Here is a 22,222-nt window from a genome sequence, read left to right as displayed (position 1 = left end):
CAATGCTATGCTTCCATATTGTGGGAAGTTTGGGTAAGGCCCTTGTCTAATTCAGCAAGACCGTGCCCAGCATTAAGGTATATGCATTTAGACAACTTTTTCATTACAGTCATTGTTGGTGTAATGGTCAAGTGTCCCAGTACTTTTGTCAACGCTTTGTAAGTGTAACTGGTCGTTATTTATTTTGTGTTTTTGGTGGAATAAATAAACAGACATTTGCTGACAGGTCGACTATTTAATCTTGTTTCATTTAATCTAAAAAGTAAGTATTAAAAAGTATTTTTTACATTGTGTGTATTTTTTTTATATAGTGTGTCCCATATAGATCTTCCATATAGTGCACTAGGCAAGAGAAAAAGCATTAAAGCAAAAAGTTCCTTTTTTTAACATTAGTAACAAAACAGCATACCTGATAAAACACGGTATTTTGTGTAAATTCACCCATTCCTGTGTAATGTGCAATGCAATTAGCACATGCTTCAAGTTCATCGAGGACAGAAAATCGGCAGAATACACAGAAAATAATTATTTGGATGAAGAATTTAAGCATAAAAGTTATTTTTAAGACAAAGATGTAATCTGATTAATTAGAGTTCATTAGCTCTCCCCTATAGACTAAAAGGGAAGAGGAGGTGCAAAGGCAGGAAATTAAGATTAACCCGCAGTCAGAAAATTAAAGGAGAAGTTGCACGCATACAGGTAGGCATATCAGATACACATTTAAATGTTTTTCACTTTTGTTTAATTCTACATATGCAATGAACATAACACCTGTTACATAAGCCATTTGTGAACTTTGCTTTAATTAATAAACTGATCTATAAACTGGTATATATTTTGCAAGTCTGACTTAGGAGCACACTAGAAAACAAACTTTTCTTGCACGACATATTACTTTGACATCATTCATTTTTTTTAAAACAAAAGTCTATATTTTTTTTTTTCAATCTTTTCCCACAAGCTGTACTGTATGTGAAAAGTATGCTAACTACAATAAATTCTTAATGGTCATCTGAATGCAACCCTGATATTTTGCCATGGATGTGGGAATCATAAAGTCATAAACTGAGCCAGTAATTAAAATCCAATAAATACTGCAGTCATTGAACCGTCAATTTTTTCACAACCGATTTTTTTCTTCTGAGTCACACTCACATTTGCACCATACCTGTTGACAGTGGTGGACGAAGCAAACAAACAATGTACTTGAGTTACAGTAGAGATACACTATGTAAAATATTACTCCAGTAAAAGTGCTCCCTTTAAACTTTAACTTGAGTAAAAGTGCAAAAGTATTTGCCTTCAAATGTACTTAAGAATCCAAAGTACTATGATTTCTTATGGCTATACTGTTCCTATTACCATTTTTGTCACAAAACTCTTGCTTAATCAACTTAGTTAATGTTAAAAGACTGAAATTTTACTCTTAGCACAACAATCTATTAATGGAATGATATAAAATTTTCAAACACTGATTGATATCTATAAATTATCTTGAGCCCACAATCTTCTTTTTAATACATTATATATATATGATATGTATAATGATATAGCTGTATATGAAAACAATGGAGCATTACCAGAAAGAAATCACGATTGTTTTATAACCATTATTCAATAGCAATCTATAACATAGGAGCACATTGCAAGAGATGCAGTTACAACTTCAATCAGCCTCTTCTTGAGCAAATTGTCTTGGATAGTAAAGCATGATATTGCCTGAAACCATTACAAAAATAAACTACTTGCTGCTGTGAAGTTTTTTCATAGTCATAAACAATGCAGGCTTCCTAAAACCACTGTCCTTACCAGCTGCAAATAGACTAAACACAACATTGGAGCCCAAAAATATAACAGCACAGCCATCCCAAAAATATTCATGGATCAATTTCCAACTAAGAGAAAAGCTGGAAATTAACAACTTACTGAGCAACCAACCAGCCCAGCTCATGCGCAAGGCAGCACAATGAACTAAGCCTTTCCAAAAAAAAATACCATTGGTCATTGATTCCAAAAGAATATATTGGTCTCGAATGCAAAACGTGTTTATGTTTAGAAAAGCAATAACCCAATTGTTACATTTTGTTTTTACTTCTGACGGTTTTATCGTGCTACTAAGCTACTAATGCGGAGGCAGAATATGGGCAACCATGAATCTTGCCTCCAGCATTTATGTAAAATGGAGAGAGAGAGAGCGAGAGAGAGAGAGAGAGAGAGAGAGGAGAGAGAAATACATGAAGCTGACCAAGGAAATCCTGTTCTTGAGATTAGCAAGCGTAGAATCAGCATTAGAATAAAAAGAAATAATAAAAAATGTTTAAGGGATTTGGGTTTTTACCAAATACAGCAAGCCTAGGAGGAACCGTAATTGTATGCTTCCTTTTTTTAATTCTTTAAAACTATTTTCACATACCTTTGCAATGAGAAGAGCCTGCAGGGTCAAATGTATTCGATAGGTAAGCATGTCACAGTTTCAGTTTAGTGGAAGAAACTGAGTACCAAAGGAAAGTCCACTCCCTTCAAATGAATTAACAGTCAATACCAAATTAACATGCAGCTTAAAAACCAGTCATACACTGATTCAGCATCAAACAACCTTAATTATTTTTCATATTCGCTACAACGTCATAAAACCATAAATGCTAAATATAACACTTCCTCAGCAATTATGTTGCATTTTCCATGGAACCAAATTCACTAATAAAGTCATGCGATAAAAAAATAAAAATGGCTTTTCATTAACTGAAATAAGCGACAAATTAATTAGAATTAGCATAGGCGACAAAAGTGAAAATTGTCAATGGCACAGTCAATTTTGCATGATACAACAGCATAATTGCACATTTTGCATCAAAACTCATGCTTTGCCAATCATAACCATAAGCATTAAAGCCTTATGAGATTCCAAATAGTTATTGCTAGTTTAAAAAGGAATGTAATAATGCAATTGTCAGCGAAAGAATCATCAGAACTTTTTTCCCCTAATGCTTCTACCCCACACACCATGCAATAAAAACCAAAAACAAGATTATTTTCTGTCTCTGCTGTAACATAGAACAGACATGGAAAAACCATCTCCTGTCCACTGCAGTCCACAATATTACAAATCTTTTCAACTTCACAACTAATATACTAAAAATATTGACAAGTAATTTCTGCATGAAACAGTATGGTGCTTTTCGAAGTTCGATGCCATTTGGCTTATCTCAGTCACAAAAATTTTTAGTTCTTTGGTGCAGCTCAGCAAATTATGACTTGCTTTTCTATGCTGTTCCATCAGCTGTATTGGTGAGAGAAATTAATTAAGTGCTACTAGGTCTATTGAGCCTCACACCATGAATGTCTGTTGAATTTCTTTAGAAATGGTACTGTTATGAAGTAGGCTTAATAAAAGCTTATTCAGGCATTTTATCTCACATATTAATTTTAGGATTTAGGCTGTGCATTGTGTTAGTATCAGTAGTTTCTCACCATTTTATGCATATGCTCACAGCATTATAAAACCTAATCAAATATTAGAGTATTCACTTGCACAATGCCTCACAGCCATTTCAAGTATGGAAAGCTTTATGAGGGGATCAATTCTTCAAAAATTTTCCTTGCTATTACGAAATTTGGCAATGGATGTCCGAACGACAACATTTACTGTTCTCCTGTGCATGTATATGTGCATATTCAGAATGATGTGCTTCTTAAAAATGCACAAGTCTTTAGAATGGTTGAATTCTGCTCATTATTGTGATTGTTCTAATTTGTATGGTAATTAACAAAATATCAAATGATCAACGCAAGAGCTACAGAATAATAAACTGTAAATATATACGCCAAAAAAGGGCACAAATGTGAACTAGATAATGAATGAGCATTACTTAATCAATGTGCTAAAATGTACCCCCTGCATATTGTTATGTGGAGTTACCATCATTATTTCCATTCATCCAAATAACAGATGATACAATTTAGAAAGGTACTAGATACTAAAACATAAAAAATATCTGATTTCGGTGTCTGGAATGGGAGAATGCCATCAGAATTTAGAATATATTTAAGAAACACAACCTAAAGCATCTTACCAATATTTGGCTCTATACTCATGCTATCTTAGTGAATGGAGAAAAATGGATATGGGCTGTCTTCCAAATTCCAAGTTCTTAATGTTCTTGGTTGCACAGGTCTAAGTATGGATTTATATAAATTAGAACATTTTAGATCACCAAGTCTGTTCTGTTCATCTCTTTAAATCCATGCCTGATTGGCATTTTGTGGAAGGGAATGTATATACTCCAGTTTAGCTTTTGTGGTGGAAAGCCTAAGAGATATTACAGAGGAAGCTCCCAGCCACCTGTCAATCTCCCTTTTCCTCCCCCTGGGTTACCCACCCATCACAGCTAAATTGCAGTTTAAAGCATGGGGGGGTGATAGAGTGTGTGTGTCTGCGCATGTGTGCTAGAGAGGCTCGAGGGACAGCACACAAAAGAGTAGAGAGCTGACCAACGCTCAGGTGAAATTGACTTGGAAATCTTCCATGACTCGTTAGCATAAGAAAGGAGCTTGTGGCTTTAGACAAAGACTTCTTTTCTCATGCAGAAAATCAATCTCTCCTGGGGCCCAGCCATTGTTCAGCACCACAGTACAGGTGTCCCTTCAATGGTCCTTAATCAAAAGTGTCAAAACAAAGTTAGAAGTTATCTCACCACTGCTGTCTTGGAGTGTGTGTGTGTGTGTGTGTGTGTGTGTGTGTGTGTGTGTGTGTGTGTGTGCGCGCATGTGAGTGCCAGCATGCCTAGGTTTGTGTATAAGTTGTTGGTATGCATGAAATATTTTTGGAATGTACAGGATTCATGTTAAGGTGAACTTCAACGAAGGTATGTGTACATTTAAGTGTGTAACAAATAGCTTGTATATGTTTAACTGCTGAGAATTTCTACCCTCCCCAGAACTGCATGCTGAGTTCTCAAACAAAAAGGATATACTTTTTTTGTCTGTATCCCATAAAAGGAGCCAAACAAGTATGAATACAAGTTCTTGTACACAATGAAACGAAGGTCTGTTAGAAAGCTTTCACACAAGCTTTAGCTGCTCCTGTATTGAGCCTTGCACTGCAGCTGGTGTAGTATCAAAGCTTTGTGCAATCTCACCACAAATCTAAAAATGTAATAAGTAACTTAGCAATGCATGTTATAAATCTCAAATTAAAATTGTACTGAAATATTCAATGTATTACTTAACATAAAAATGTAATTCAAAAATGACATTTATGTTTGCCATTTAGTCTATTCGTATTGACATTTTGAAGCCCTCTTCTCCATTCAGCGTGTTATGACTCTGTACTGATGAGCGGATTGACTGGTGACATACAGAAGAAAATTAATATCTAATCAGCTCCAAATGAACTTCCAAATCTGCTTTGCTGCTGAATCAACAGGAAAGGTGCTGCTTCTCTCTTTACCTTTAAAATTGGTCAAATTCTGTGTGAGGTCTTTGATATTTTGATTTCAGACAAATCAAATAAATGAGCTGCATATGAAGTGAAAGACATATCACTTACTGCTTTGAGAACATTGCAGCATTTTCTATTTCCACTATATTGAGTGAACTGAAATTTCAGAATGTAATAAACGAATAAAAAAAAAAAATAATAATAATAATAAATTCATAAAATAAGTGGAAATTCCTAATACAGGCTGGGCAATATTCCAAATCAAAATCATATTAATTTATGTCACAATACACTTTTTTGATATATTTGATTATGATTATTTTTTTTTTTTTGTCATACAGTCATTACTAATCTCTATTAGTAGCTTTCCAAAAGGCATGTTCTTCAGCCTGGGTCAACCTCTCCTCCCCAAGGTCCAGCACCCCAAACAAAACCTTTTCATCCCCAGGCTATCCATATGTAAACAGAGGGTTGATTAAGAATTACTTAGCAGAGCAGAGAAATAAAGCCATCTCATTTATTCAAAGCCCAGGGGAAGTCGACGCTAACCAACCCAAAAATGTAACAGATAACTGCAGATACACCACACGCATCATTGCTCAGTGATGTTTTAGCAACAGCTTGCTTTAGCTTTTTCACAAAGACAGTGGCATGTGGTTTATAATAGATAAGAGTGGAAATATGACAGTCTGGCTTTCTTGTAGTTCGAGATCTCAACAGAGGATTTAGGAAATCTATTAATGTATGTTACATTTGCTACCTTCTGCCATAGTCCACTGCACCAGGGTGAAATCTACTGCTATTTGAGGTGCAAAGAAGCTTTTATAAAGCAACTGACTAAAAATATGAATGGGAGAAGGTTTTCAGGATTTTTTTTTATTGAGGGGTGGGACAGGAGCTACCAATTAATCATTTAGGGATACTAAGTGCATATCTAAGTGCAACACCATTTCTCTATACTAACATGCCATTCATAACAGTTTGAAAAAGCTAGCAAGGCAACTTTCAGGCTAAATCCATAAGCACTTTAAAGAAATAACTTTGAAAAAATACAATTGTAGAATATAAATTTTTTAAGCCAAGTAGCACCTGTAAAATACGAAAAAATTAAAAAATATATATTAACTATTGTTAATTAAGTGAGACGTCTGAGTAGCTGCTGATCTGAATTGACACCGTTAGGGATAGATTAGCGAGTCACTGTGGCTTAGTGACAAGCAGCATGTGAGAGTGAGACAGGTGGGGTAATATGCAGCTGGAGATGACAGAGGGCCATGTTGTCTTGCTAAAGCCTCCAGACTGTCACTTTCAGATGGCAACACTGGTAAACATCCTACAGCACACTAGCACAGCAACATTTACACACACGAACACACACACATCTTTTTTTGACATTACTATTAATTACTGCTACAGTATATCTACACCGTTGGCTCTTTTAGTTATGTAAGTTTTTAAAAAATGATATAGGTACATGCTTAAAAAAAGAATTAGTAGGTTCCTCATGGGGACCAGCCAAATGTTTTCTCAAGGTCAAAAAAAGAGAAAAAAGACAGACAGACAGACACACAGAGAGAACTTACTGGACAATTACATGCTCTACGTACATTTAATTAATTCATTTCTCTTGAGCTTTTTTAAAATTGTATTTCATATTTTACATAATTATTGAAATGTATAATATTATAATATATTATAATATTGAATTTATTGTTTTGTCCTACATTGGCAACTTGAAATCTTGTCACTATTTTAATTATTTACATTTTGCATTTTTACTATTATTAAGTTTATTTTAATTTACTTCTTTAATTATTTTCTACTGATGATTTGGCACTATTGTATTTAAACATTTATGCCAGTAAAATACTTTGAAACTGAAATTTAGAGAGAGAGAGAGTGAGAGAGAGAGAGAGAGAGAGAGAGGGAGAGAAAAAATCTGTAAATGACCTGTGTTCACCTGTGTTTCTTAATTAGTTTTCTCAGTTATTGCTTTAGATTTGTTTAAAAATCCTATGAACAACAGTCTCACCCATATTAAGTGTCACTAGGAATACTTCAGGCGCCATGGGTGCGCAACTAAGCAGCCGTCAGTTGATTCAGCACCCAAATTTAGAGTCTTAATATCAATAAAGATGTGATCTGTTTTCCATTACACTCAGACATCTGACACAAAGCTCAGGGGGACACTTGAGAACAAAAAAAGGGATCAAGGGGCATGACAAAACCATAGTCTCACAATAATCCCTTAGGGAGCCTACTGGACAAGCCCTAAGCTGCATCTGAAGATGAAGAGTCTACTGTAGCACAGAAGGATTAAAACCTTCTATGTATGTCACCTTCCATCTCTGACTCCTGAGCCTAGAGGGCCATCTCTCAAACACCTCTGAGAGAAATGAGAGGTGCATCTTTTATGTGTCAGACAGTGTGCCCTCCATGTTATTTAAGCCAATTAGAGGTGAACAGGAGTCACCATCAGTGTCTGCCCTTCACTGCTGCACTGATTTCAAACTTACACTATTGGTGAAACCAGACTAGACACCATTACAAATGTCATTTCCTTAGAGGTCTTTCTCACAATGTGAGCCTATACAGATTAAACATATGTCTAGAATTTGGACAGGGCATGTACTCTAAAAAAAAAAAAAAAAAAAATATATATATATATATATATATACACACACCTGACCATAAGATTTGTATTTGCTTTTTGAACATCCCATACTACATTTAGTATCTTTAGTATAGTAACTTGATTTGATTGTGATTGTGGAGATTTAGTGGTCAGGTAGTAATGTAGGGTGACAATGCTGTGTTGTAGTCAGTGTTTTAATTTATCCCAAGGATGTCCAACTGGATTAAGTTCAGGGCACTACAATGGGCCACTCAAGATCAATTTTAATCCAACCTAGGTAAACCATATCTAAATAGAGTAAGCTTTGTGCACAGGGGCATTGTCAAGCTGGAACAGGTTTAGGTTTTCTAGTTCAAGTAAAAGGAAAATTTTTTCCTACCACATCCAAAAACATCCCATATTGTGTGCCTCCAGTTTAGTTGTAATATTTTTGGGAAATAACCACATTTGGGTGGAAAAGTCGTGTCCCAATATTTTAAAGTGACTCTTGGCACTACCGTAGAACAGGTATGAAGAAGAGAAAAAAGACATGCATTCGAAGAGACAGGGAAATTGACATTTGCAGCACAACCAGATGCACAGCATAGGATAATTGCATATCACTGCAGAGCATTTACACAGCATGAGATGGATTTTTCTTGAATGGAAGAGAGTCATAGAAAAGCTAATGCATGTGGTGGGACTTGTAAACAAATATTTACATATTTATAATTGGAGTAAATCAAATGTTTCAATTTCATCAACTGTTCTGGAGAGTCTAGCACAAAGATACACAAGTATATATATCTTAGCACATAAAGATATATTCAATACCGGAATATTCATGAAATATTTCTCATTATGAGATTTTAATTCAATACTAATAAAATTATCTCTTAGTTCTATTCATCTTATTATTTTTAACTATTTCACATTTCAAATCGTCTTGTCATATGGCATATAATTGAGTAATTTACAGCAAATAAAATACAATCGAAATAAATCTCTATAAATATTTTTAGACTCCACATACTTGAAACCTATAAAAACCTATATAATTTCTATAATAGATATTTATTATATTATTCACAATATATAAACTGTTAGTAGTGCTGCAATTAAAAGCAGTTTAAATGAGTTTAATGATGCCCTTAAAGTCTACAGAAAAACACTTTAGTCTTTAAATCTTTAACTCAGCTGCTTCAAATCAGTGAACAATAATACATGCTAGAAACTGATCTCACTATGCAGAAAAATATCAGAAAAGCATATTGTATAATTAATCACAATATAATTATCAATATCAGCCCTAGAACACTTAATATTCATTAACTATATACTTTTGTAGGTAGTACCTACATTTGTTTTACAATCATCTTTCAGAAACATATGTTCAGTACATCCACAGTAGGGACTCCTGCTACAGCTTCTACTACTGAAGAAAAAAAACTAAAATGCCTAACCAAAAAACATTCTGCTTCTAATTTCCATTTTCTGTGTAGAAACATCGTTTCTTGGTGTGTCCACTATTCAGACTACACCCACCTCTATGCAGATCAGACTGCAACCACAGAGTTCAAAATGGTTTCAGCACTGCATGCTTTTAAATGATTCATCTTCGTATCAGAAACACCCCACATTTCTCTAACGTGAACATGCTATTTGCATTAAAAGTTATGCAAAGTATCACCAACTTTAGGCATTAAGTTAGATGTGATATATTGCTGAACTTTTCCTCAATCTTCTAATGAAGCAGTGAAAGCGGCTCTAAACTAATAGCTGCACATCACATCATGTAGCAGTGTGCAGGAGAGGAGGGGAACAGAGCCTCACAGCCTGTTTGCTTTTCCTGATTATTCTCATGTCATATTGACATCTGAAATGACAACTTCACGGGTTGACATAGATAGACAGGCAGCTCTGACAGCACTACAACGTTCAACAGATGTCGAGTTCCCTCGGTCCTTTGAAACCAGCATGACTGACAGGCAACAAGTAGCAATGTGTTGTTTCCATTCACAGAACTTACAAAAGAACAGGAACAATGGGATAAAACTGTCAGATCCCAAAAAGCTCCCCCCAAAAAAAGCTCCCAGGAAAACATCTAGGGGTAGTAATCAAGGTAGCAAATGAGACAAAGGCAACAGTACATTTCGACAAAGCTAACGAAAGTGTTTATTATCTGCCCAAATGGGCAAGAACCTTTTCAGTTAAAGATTTGCAGTTGTATATAATGAGCTAGAAGCCTGCTGACCCTTGCATGACCTGTATTTCTTAAATCTGAACAGAGATATGGTGAATGCAAATACCACTTCCATGAACAGTAACTCAAGGTGAACAAGCCTCACGAGAAGGGTGTATCTATTGTAAAAGAGGAAAAGGGAAAGTCAGAGAGAGAGAGAGAGAGAGAGAGAGAGAGAGAGAGAGAGAGAGAGACAGGACAGGCAACTTCAGTCAATGTCAGAGGACAATGTTATGTCTCAAACACAACACACACCAGCATATAAAAAAGCTTCGGTATGACCACAAGCTGAGTGACAAACCATAAGCATGAGGAAGATGTAGAACACAATCACTAGTGTAAAAAGGAAATAAGGGCTGTAAGTGGTAGTAGGATGAAGGACAGAATGGCAGGAATCGCTGAAGAGAGTGGGTGGAGGTACAGAGGACAAGGAGGCAGAGACAATTAACTTCTGATAAGAATAGACAGGTGTGTTGGGGAAAACAGAATTCAATATGACTGTGACGGTGGGAAAAGACGGATAAAAGAGAGAGATGTGGGATTGAGAGATAGGGCTGATTTAAATGAAGATGGCCATGACTGTAAATGAGAGGCTCCTCTTGGGATTCCAACTAATTAAAGCGTCCTCTCTTGGAGAGACAGAGATCACATTGACAGGCAGCTGTTGGTAAATGCTCAGTGTCAGAGGAAATGTCCCACAATGCATTGCTTCCAGAGGGGCTCTGATCAGACCACTAATTACAGTCTGGCCCTGTCAATGTCATTTAGATTTGCTTCCACAAACTATAATGTAGCTTTAAAAACTCACAAGCATTCAGGCACACACATGCACACGCAAGCACACCATTCCAAATTCAGGCACATTGATAGTAGTGTACACAAGCCTTGTTCACCATGTTATGATTCTTCATCTTATTTTGCTGACCTTTGCATGGAGTGGGTTCAAAAGGACCTGCACACAATCTAGCCCAATCTCACAGTGCTGCACCAAGGGGGGAATTGGATCACCTCTGCACTGACCCAACCACAGTGACGCCCCACTCTCCGTGGCCTCTGGTGTTGGGGTGAGCATTCAGGACGTCCAATCCTGACCCTGCATTTCACCCCACTCCTCTTTGCTGTCTCTAGAATTTCCATAAGTCCCTGTCACGGTCTGTCCATTTTTCTCCCTTTCTTACAAATACAGGATGGACTAAACTGCCATTTTTCTGCTTCAAATACACATTAGATAACTGTAAGATGTAGATGTGTACTTGCACATACATTACGCTATTTTTTATTTATCATGGCTTACAGGCCAGCTTCATGCACTGTTTTGGCCATGTTATGCGTCTGTTCAGTGCTGATGAATTTTGAAAATAAATTTCTAGACATTTAGACATCTAGACATTTTAAATATAGAGAGGCACAACATATAAGGAAGCAGGTCACTTGTCTTCCACAGAGTGGTGCATTTTAGAAGACACCCTGCTGAGATGGTCATGCTCAAAGAAAAGAGACAGAAATGACTGATCACACATTTCTCATCCTGCTTTCACTCAGACTTAGAGTGATACTCCCCCCATGACCACCAACAGAAAAACTGTCAAACACAGAAATTATTCTGTAATATTTATTTTGAATAGCAAGAATAGAATAAAACAGCATGTGGTACAGGCAATACAGTAACCTTGGGGGTCAAAACACTGTTTTATTCTATATAACAACAAACCTTTCTGAATGACAGTGACCTAGAGAGAGGAAGAGAGAGAGAGAGAGAGAGAGAGAGAGAGAGAAGGGAGAAAGAGAAAGAGAAAGAAGGGAGGGGGGGCAAAAAAAGACGCATCTTGAGTTCAGTATTCATTTAAATGCCTATGAATGCAAGCTATTGATGAGAAATACACATCATTTTAAAAAGCCCAGCTAAAAACCAATTCTATTTTAAAAACAATTACAGCTTCGAATTCATGTTTCATGTCTGAGGTCGTACATGGTGCTCACCTCTCCATGGTTACTGTCCGCCTGTGTTGGAGTAATTATGGGCCGTTTTAGGCGAGACCCCCGTATTTGTGTAGCAGGCCACAGTCTGTGCATCTGCATGCTGCCATGGCTACCCTGGCGTTTTTGTCTTACTATGACCTGTATAATGAGTGTCACATTAGCAACACAACAAATCAAAACGCACAGCTGTCGACCATATCGTGTCATCCGATTTTAATTAATATGATAAGTAATGCTTATTAGACAAGCCTGCTTCTCTATCACTTTTCAATTTGCAAAAAATTTAGACTGGGATAAAAAAAAAAAAAAAAAAAAAGCGACGAGGGAGTTCTGTGAATAAAAATGAATATGAACTGATGTTACACACCATCCATTAGGCTTTATAAATAAAGAACACTTGCCAACATTAGCTCATATTCAGACCTTCCAGTCAAGTGAATCTTCCAATTTCCTGTAAATCGGGAAATTTTCTTCATGAACCAGGAAAAGTTCCTGGCACTAATCGCTGCTCTCTTTTTCTGGCTAACATCCTCACTTCTTTGAGGCAACGGAAATGCAATCATTGGCCTGTTTCACCTCCACATTGCCACCCAAACCTTGCCCTCTTGGAGGGGAGTAAAGAGTGAACCCCTACTGGCTGAAGCATATGAGCTTATGAGATTCTTTGATTAAGCTAACATTGCTAATCAATGGAACATTCAATGTGTTTCCTGTACCACCGCTTCTTCCCTGCTAGGTCCTAATTGGCCTATTCTCTAGTAAGTAAGAGGAATTCACTTCAGCAATTGCCAAAATCATCCATATCATACATACAAAAAACATACAAACAGATGTGTTCCTTCATTCACATGTGTACACACACAACTAGGAAGAAACAGATAGAAGGAAGAAAATTGTGTGCAGAAAAAAAGCTGCTTATAAAAAGGACATATTTCCTTTAACGACCAAATTGAATTTGATTGACTTAATGAAACTGAGGGCCAGTGAAAATAACTACATCTGCACAAACAATAGAGCGAATATATGATCCAGAGTAAGGACAAAAAACCCTGACTCGCATTAAGGTCTGCTCAAAATTAGATTTCAGTTGGTTGAGGGTTAGATTATGGTTTATAATAGAGGTAATTGTAAATGATTTTTCAAGCTAGAGTGAATACCACCTATACACACAAAATGAGAAATGCCTATCAATGCTAACAACAAAACTGCTGAATGTAGAAACACTTAAAGACAGGTAGTGCAACAGTGATCTACAGGAGGTGTTTATATCATGAAAGGTCTATAGAAAGCAGAGTTTATTTCAAAAAAGAAAAAAAAGAAGAAAAGAAAAAAAGCTACCACTGCAACAATTTTTTTATTTAAGTCTCTGGCTGCAGTTATGCCCAGTTTACAATCACTAGAGCATGCAAAAACAAATAAACTAATAAAAAACCCAGCCAAATCCTGTAAATTGTGATGACCATGTCCCGGTGACAGTGCTGACACATTTGTAAGTGTCATTCAATTGAAGAGAGCAGCACTTCTGCCGAAATAGACGCCATTACCAGCCTCTCCATGTAGCACTACTGACTTGGAGCATCCTCTTTGACAGGGTTGTGTGTGTGCATGTGTGTATTTGCTCTGACAGGTAGAGTGATCGCAGCACACACCTCCACTCCCTCTGTCAACAACACTCAGCACTCAAGAGCACACTAAAACACCACTGCAGATAAAGTACATAAATATTAGTGCAGCATAACGTGTGTGTGTATGTGCGCTAGCACGTGTGGGTGCCTAAATGAGCTTGTGTGCCAAAGTGTGATATAAATGTACTACAGTGCAGCAGAACAAAACACATTTGCTAAAATACAGCAACATCTCATTTCATGCTAGCAGTATACCTTAGTTAACACACACGGTCAATTGTTCACGTCTCTGACTGTGACATATCAGACAAGTGTCAAGAATTGCTTACTTTTACCACAACCTGAGCATTATGCAATATCAGCACCTCTGTTCCTGAAAAGTGGGTTTTAGATGCATGTATTTATTTTGCATACATTTTCAACCACATAAAATAAATCTGAAAAAACAAACCTTAGTTTGATCTGTCTACAAATATCTCCATTTTAAATACAGTGGACATACATTACACAAGGCTATATGTAAGTAATGTAATGCTACATATAATAATAAATTGATAATTTATTTTGCATTGCATTCATTGCAACTGTTCAGAGAAATTGGAGGACTAAAGGACTAAAAAAGAATAAAGAAATTAAAACTGGATGAATATGTATAATGAGTGAAAATGCCAAAAGGTCATGACAAAATGATCACAGAATGTGTAAATAATTACATTTAAAATAATTAAAAAAATAATAATTAAAAAAAAGATTGATTCAATCACAGACAAGTACATACATACATTTTTCACCCTGACCATTGATTTGGAGCCATAGATCACCATAGAAAGCTTTATCAGCGTCATTGACTGGTTTTAGCAATCATTAGCATCATTAAGAATAATTAATTTAGGGTTATTTAAAATCAATTAAAAGCAGATCCCACTGAAAATTAGAGCTTTTCCACCAGAGAACGTTTGTTCAAAATGTACCGATAATCTTTTTATTTTGTTAATATCCTACATCTTACGGCATCTTAAAACAGACACAGCTGTATATTAATTGCCTTCCACCAGCAGTTTTTAACACTGGTATATACATATGAGAACACAGTATAATTATAAAAATAAAAAAACACATAAATTCATAAAACATGAATGGATTAAATAAAGTGCCAAATTTCATTATCAATATCAGACAGATGACATTCATAACATAAAGATCACTGTGCTAGTTTAAGTCAATTCTTTTAGATAGAAAAACATTTTATTGTGGTAAATCTATATATCAATCTATATAGAGTATAGAGATTATATAATATGTTAGGCTTTTCATATACAAATATGATGTGAAGTAATATACAAAACCAGCTAACATTATAGTTCGTACTGCAAAGGTTGAAATGAAAACATTATAAGTTAGTCATTATGGAGCATAATACATATGAATAAAAAGCGAGAACATGACTTTTATTTACAATAACAGACACATCAGCTTTCAATGCTGGAACGATGCTTCATAACATCAGCATTTTTCCTGAAAACACACACAAGCTGAGGTAAAAGAGTAAAATTCCATTTTATTCACAAACTCACAAATAAAATAAAACAATCTCTCTGCCCAGTGTGCACACAAGAACTGCAGGTCTTATCACTAATCACTAGAATTAGATAAAACAATGGAGGTTAATGGTCCATGTGGCCCAGCAGCACATGAAGGATCTAGATAAGACTCAGGGCTCTGTATCATGGCCCTCAATAGAGCCATTACTCTCTCCTCCTATGAAAAAGAACAGATGGGAATAGCAAGAGGACAATCGATGCAAAAGAGAAACACTCCCTCACAGTTAAAGATGGAAAACTTATTGTAAAGTCGAAGACAGAAAGGGCGAAGATCTCGTTCTAAAACACAACCTTTTGTGCCCCCGTCACCTTCTCCACTGATGTATAATGGTCTATTACAAAAGTGTGAGGCCAAGTTCTATTCAATTAGCCTATCAAATTCTTAATGACCAGATCATGAATGGGTTATCAGCAACCGAGATAAAATGAATTTATAACCCTAATAATGATTCACAACAAAAGAGCTTGTGTGTGCTGAATATCTGGGTTTCTTTCATTATTGTCTACACTTTCAATAGAATACCCAGTAAAAAAGTACAATGAAAACAAATGTACGTTTTATTGTTGCAGTTGTTATTCTTATTGCAAACACTGCTAAATGTATGTTTTCTTTCTTTATTTATTTTTTTTCCTTTTTTTGGGGGGTGGGGAGAGAGAGAGAGAGAGAGAGAGAGAGAGAGAGAGAGAGAGAGAGAGAGAGAATATCCTGCATAATTTTAATTTAGAACCTGTGTAAGTTTAGTGCCTCACACACTTCCACTACTTTATTCTTTTTTTTTTTTAAATCAGGACCCCAGCTGGAGTGTATTCCTCGCTGAATAGACGCAGAGTAAGAACATGAAGGAATTTTAAATAACTGGCCAAACTGTTCAAACTATTTATTAAAAGAACATATGCATTATACCTAAGTAGACAAATGGATACTGGCATGCAAGCAGGCATACAAACAAGGCGAGTCTTAAAATTCAAATTCAGGCCACAGAACAGGATGTTCAAATACTAAATGACAAATAGACTGTGACGACTAGAAAATAGCACGCAATTTCCTTTTCACTAAAGCAGCCAATACAATGTACCAAGGATCGATACAAATGCACTGTGAGACTCTGACCATTACTCTGATTGAATCTCTGCTGTTATGCTCTCATATGACAGAAACTCAGGTAGAGCACTCTGGGATATAGGCTGCAGGGATGGATTAATACAGTCTTAAAGCTAAAACTGATGGCCTGCCATCTCTTCATTGGCCTCTATAAAGAGTGCCTGTCACTGGTAATGTGTATCAGTTAGAAAAGAGCACTGGATAAGTAAATGAATAAGCAAGTAATCAGGTCAGAAATAAAGTGGAAGAGAGAAGGCTGGCACATACACGCACTAAAACACATGAGTAGACCGAGGTCCTCTAATACACACGGAAAGTGAAAGGAAGTGGTCAAAAGAAGCGAATAAAGATTGCTTATAAAGGTGACATCTGGGCACCTGTCAGTCAAATACTCAATGGCTGAGTCTGAGAAAGGGCAATGGGAGGGTGGGGTGTCATCATGGATACAGCTCAGCCAAAAAAAAAAAAAAAAAAAAGCACAGTTTAAGACACATATGGCCTGATTTCTTATTTAGGTAGTTATTTAGAGTGTCCAGTCAGGACTCCTGTACATTACAGATTCCCAACCTGGGACCTGTAGTACCCCTGTCCTGCATACTTCATCTCCCTTCTCAACATTACACCCATTATAGATCCTGGGAACATTTCATCATTTAACATGTGTAACTCTTGTCTCTTCATCTAAATTTAAATGTACTTCAGCACAATCAACATAGAGGACAATGTATGACGTGAGAGCTGGTGCTTCTCTTATGATGCTTTATGTTTTACCTGGAAACATTGATGTTGTTTACTTTTATAATGATTTAAGGTACATAATTAAAAAAATACCGCCCTGTAACATTGAAAGATTTTTTTTTCCCCCATGAAATTGTTCCTAATTGCATTTTCCAAGCATACTTGTGTTTCTATAGAAAGTTCCACATTTTTTTAGGTAACCTTTAATATATATTTACTCCCTGACAAATAAAAGGGGTGTCACAAACGCATTTACATTATCGAGCAAACCCTCTTGAGCTCAAAAGTATGGCAAACATTTTTCATATGTATCTGGTCAAGGGATAAACTGGGATTACACTGGCAAAGGCAAACAATTACCAGGCTTTTCTAACCTCCATCAGCTTCATCCAAACATAAATCTTCACAATAGCATTAGACCACATGAACCTAATCATGATCTTCTGTGCTGGAATGTAAAGCAGTGTGTAAAATACACCAAACTGCCCAAAAACCTTTACCCTTTGCAAAATGATAGTAATAAGAAGGCTTTCATCCTTACTGTTTGTGAGTTTTAGTTGCAAGTGGATTTTATTAGGAGACCAAAATGTGTCCAAAATCAAATCACTGTCCTGCTGGAAAATGCACCAGGGACCGTGTTAAGTGTGTCAACAACGGGGGGGAAAATGCACCAACATCGCCATCTAGTGGTTCGTAATTTAAATATGGCGTTCACAATGAGATGTTTGGCAGCGGAAGTCAGTCAGTTACTCTATAACAATTGTTACAGTTACAAGTTTGTTTCTGTCACATTGTTTAAAAAGACACATATTGGTCCATTCTCGGGAAGACTGATTAAATAAAAATAAAGTTCTGTCCGTTTGTCACCTCGGTAGCCGGACATCATGTTTCCCAGTACAACTCTGCCCTCTGCTGTCCAAATATTCACATAACAGATTTGGATTTTTCTGCCCTGTGACTCCTGACATGATGGTTATTTAGAAAACACAATTTTCCTTCAGATTACTTACTCACAACAGACGTTAATACATTTTGCTGCCCTAAGAACCCCACCTGAAAAAACTGAAAAATCCATATCTCGTCTAACCAGATGCCAGAACAGGTTGGATGGTCAAGCAGGTAGAACATCAGTGCAGGCTGATAATTTGTTTAACATATTAGACCAAGCTTGACAAAAAAACACCTACATGTTTTGAGTTTTCATTGTATTACAATCTTAATATTAATTTATCCAAGAGGTAGAATTATTTGTTATAATTCGGAAACTGTCATTTGATTGCAGACCAGCTACTACTGGTGTAGATGGTCTGCTGGTTTGAGGAGCATTACCTGTGTTTTGCCAGATGGTAGCAGATCAAAGTGGATTTCATAGCAAGGAGAGCATCTTTGATACTGTTTTAACATGTCGAAAAGTAAGAAAGCGGTTCCGTACGTTTCATTAAGTAACAAATATAATCTGGAAATTTTTCAAGACTACTTACAGAGTCGTTTTAATTTTCTAATCTAGCAGTATGGTCTAAGAATCCGGATGTGAGAAATAACTTTCGTTGTGTTTGTTTGTTTTTTTACCATAAAAAGCGGCTGTGGAGGTCCCTGTCGACCCCTGGTGTAGACAATAAACCACATGCAAACATGCATTCAGATTTTCCAGACTCAGTCTAATGAACGTCTCAGTTACTGACCGAAATGAAGGTGAAATGACCGATGAGATCCATTAGCAAATGTTTCCTTGAAATCAATACACTCTGAAACGAGAAATTCTCACCTGATCCTAAACAACAGGAAACACACTCTCACTTACTTGTTTGCTGATTTATTGATGACATGTCACAGCCTGAAAAGAGATTTACTTCCAAGAAAAATGCTCCTGAGAATCTTAGATCTTCTTTATGGTGTAAACTATATTGTTTAGCAGATATGTGTACTAGTTGCTGGCTTCATAGAAGCACCAGAAAACTAAGGAAAAATTACTCCATATTAGGTGTTGATACTGATATACAGAAGAAGTATAATTTCCTTAGGTGGACTTCCACTCAACTTCATGCTTCCTCTTCTTATGTAAACAATATGGGAATTTTGACTGGAAACATAATTCCACTGGAGAAAGCTGCTAACTGGTCCCAATTTCCTGTCAAGTAGTTCCACCAGGTAATCACATACTAGTACAAAACTCTCTCAATAGAAAATAAATATCCTCAAGGTTTAATTCCATCTTCTTGCTTTCTTCTACACAGTCTGTTCCCTATGATCCATCTGCTCTGTGATGACAGGCATCAAATAATCCCTCAGGACACCAGTCACTCTTTCCACTTCTGCAGTCACATTAGTCCATTAGGATCCCTTAGGGAGGACAGATTAACAATTATGAGACAAATCCAGCACTACATCTAACAAAGTGAAAGAAAAATAAATGAAACAGGTCCTCTGACTTCCTGACTTCAAGAGAGAGTGGGAGGAGAGTTCAACGCAAGCTCCAATTTATAGACAAACTGCTGGAATGTAAAAGCAAAAAAAAAAAAATAATAATAATAATTATGAAGTGGGAGACAAGAGAAATACAGAAAGAACCTTGAGGGCAAGAAAAAAAAAAAAAAAGAAAGAAAAATATGGAAAGAAATCAAAGATAAGCCTGGGAGCCAAGTGAAGAGAAGCACTCACTGAGCAAGCTGTTTATAAAGTCCAGGAGTAATCCATCCCTCTTCTCTCCTCATGCACAGAGCCATAGTACTGCCTTCTAGCCTCTCCAGCGCATGAATATATTACTATGCACACAATGACACTGCTTATTGTTTATGAATTACTGGCCTCCCCGCCAACAAAGGCTATTTTCATAAGAAAACTAATTCATTTCAGTTCCTATTTGATTAGAGGCAGAGGAAAAGAAGCCCTTTGGTCAAAGCCCCAGAGGACTGTTTTTATTCAGTCCTTTTCAATAGGGCTTTATTGCTCTTCTTTTCAAAGCTGACGGGGAAAGGCTTTTAGAGTTAAACATTGACGAAAAATTATTGGGCGGCTGTTTTTTGTGCAATAACAAACCCTTTCAAAAGGACACTGAGCTCTTATCCATCCATCCATCCCTCACTCTCCTTTCTCTTTCTTTTTGGCAAATTGTAAAGCCTGGAAATTAATGACAGACAGTAGCAAAAGAGGGAGAGAGCAAAAGAGGAAGACAAGCTCAGCCACAATGCATGTCAAATCTAAATGATCACAAGCTACTGAATAGACCCAGGGAAAGAAAGGGTCTTAGAAGTGTGTGCGCGCGCAAAAGCGTGTGTATAGGTTGGTCAAAAGCTAATTGATTCAGTGTCCACAGAGTCCTGCTGTCCCTTTCACTCAGGCCTTCAAAGACAGCCATTATAGTTCACTGTCAGTAACAGTGCAGGAATTAATACCTGAAACTTAAGAGTCAAACCGAGCAACACCACACTCTACAGGTGTTACTAGCATTGTCCTCAACTGTCTGCTCTTCAGTCTACACCCTTAATCTTTAATGATGCTTAGACTAATGCTAAAGACTAAAACGACAGCTAAAATTTGTTTCGTTGCTGAGAAAAAGAAGTAAACACATCACATCTGCTGTGTTTTAAAAACAATAATTCTTGTTATTTAGTGTAGGAGACAGTTGTCTCATGAATAATACAAGCACACCACTGAAAGCTGTGGCTACATCAACTAAACTGAATAAAGTTAAAAAAAAAAAAAAAAAATGCATAAGAAAAGAAGTGAACAAAAAAATGAAAAGGCCAACCTGGCATTTATCTGCAGGTTTTATCTACGCAGTAAAGGATAAATCGGGATAAATCAGGGCTCCAATTTAATCGGGATGGCATTATGCCCCTTTGTATTTATGCAGGAATATTTAACAGAAGACAAAAGGTGACTTTCTCCTCATTCATCCACGAACAAGGCAATGCTGGCATTCTGAAAAGGCTGACATTTGAGCTTTTTGCCAACACCAGCAAAATTATATCCTTTCCATTGTAAATCAATGAAGTAGAATCATCGCCCACAAAGGACCTAGATTGCCTTGTCAGTGTAATAGGTCCTGGTGTATGCACAACCTTCATCCTGCACTGCTGTACAGGGAAAAGAGACAAAGGCACAAAATCATCCTCATCATCATTGGTCTCCCCGATCATGACCTAAGTGCAGAAATTCCATTAGTTTGAACTCTGATATTACTTTTTCTTTTGCACTTTAATCTTGCAGGTTTATATACTTTAAGTGACACCTGATCCAAAAAAAAAAAAAACAGTTGCAAAATATTCAGTGCCAAAGTATAGTACATTCTTTGAAACATGCAAAGATGCTACAATGAAGCCTCCAAAAATTATCACCAAATTGTAAGAAAAAAATCTTTATTTACAGAATTTACAGTGACAAAATGGTGCCATGTGGAGGTTAAGGGTTATCAGTAAACACGTTGAATGTGTTTTGAGGTAATTCCTGTCATGAGTGTGCACTCAAAAAAAAAAAAAAAACAGATCAGTCCACACATAATTGCAGCTACTAGTAGTAGAGATCATGTTCCAAGGACTGTTAGTAACATTTTTATGACACAATTACATAAAATGGTCCATAACTGCTTCTTGAAATGTAGCATGCATTATAACTTTTTTAAAAGTTTGTTTATTGTGTTCATTATATAACGAAGAGCGTTACCTCGCTGAACGAGTTGTTATAGGGCTAAACCCAGGTCACTCTTTAAATGAGAATTAAAAGAATAGACTAAGACATTTGGAGTAAAAGTACCATATCTCTGTAGTATTTATAAATTACACATATGCACAAAACAGTAATATGTACAATTCCCAGTAAAGTTCCTTGCATTAGTAAAGCAAAGATGCATGGTCAAGCCAGTTGTAAGGTCCAATTATTAA

The 22,222-nt window shown here is 36.4% G+C and overlaps 1 protein-coding gene across 2 annotated transcripts in view; it reads right to left on the bottom strand.

Annotated features, from left to right (window-relative positions):
* sox1a (SRY-box transcription factor 1a) overlaps positions 1 to 19,939 on the bottom strand; it is a 71,852-nt gene extending 51,913 nt beyond the window's left edge. Inside the window, exons 1-2 of one of the 2 annotated variants that reach the window (XR_006925229.1) lie at positions 18,824 to 18,870; positions 18,672 to 18,734 (exon numbers count right to left, since the gene is read on the bottom strand). The gene's annotated coding sequence lies outside the window, so the exon portion shown is untranslated. Of the gene's footprint in view, positions 1 to 18,671; positions 18,735 to 18,823; positions 18,871 to 19,143 lie in introns of those variants that run through there. The other variant, XR_006925230.1, reaches the window with a different exon arrangement.
* Between the last annotated feature and the right edge of the window lie 2,283 nt (positions 19,940 to 22,222).

The sequence above is a fragment of the Silurus meridionalis genome, chromosome 3, assembly GCF_014805685.1.
Source record: "Silurus meridionalis isolate SWU-2019-XX chromosome 3, ASM1480568v1, whole genome shotgun sequence".
Lineage (NCBI taxonomy): Eukaryota > Metazoa > Chordata > Actinopteri > Siluriformes > Siluridae > Silurus > Silurus meridionalis.
This window is presented reverse-complemented; position numbering and strand designations above follow the sequence as displayed.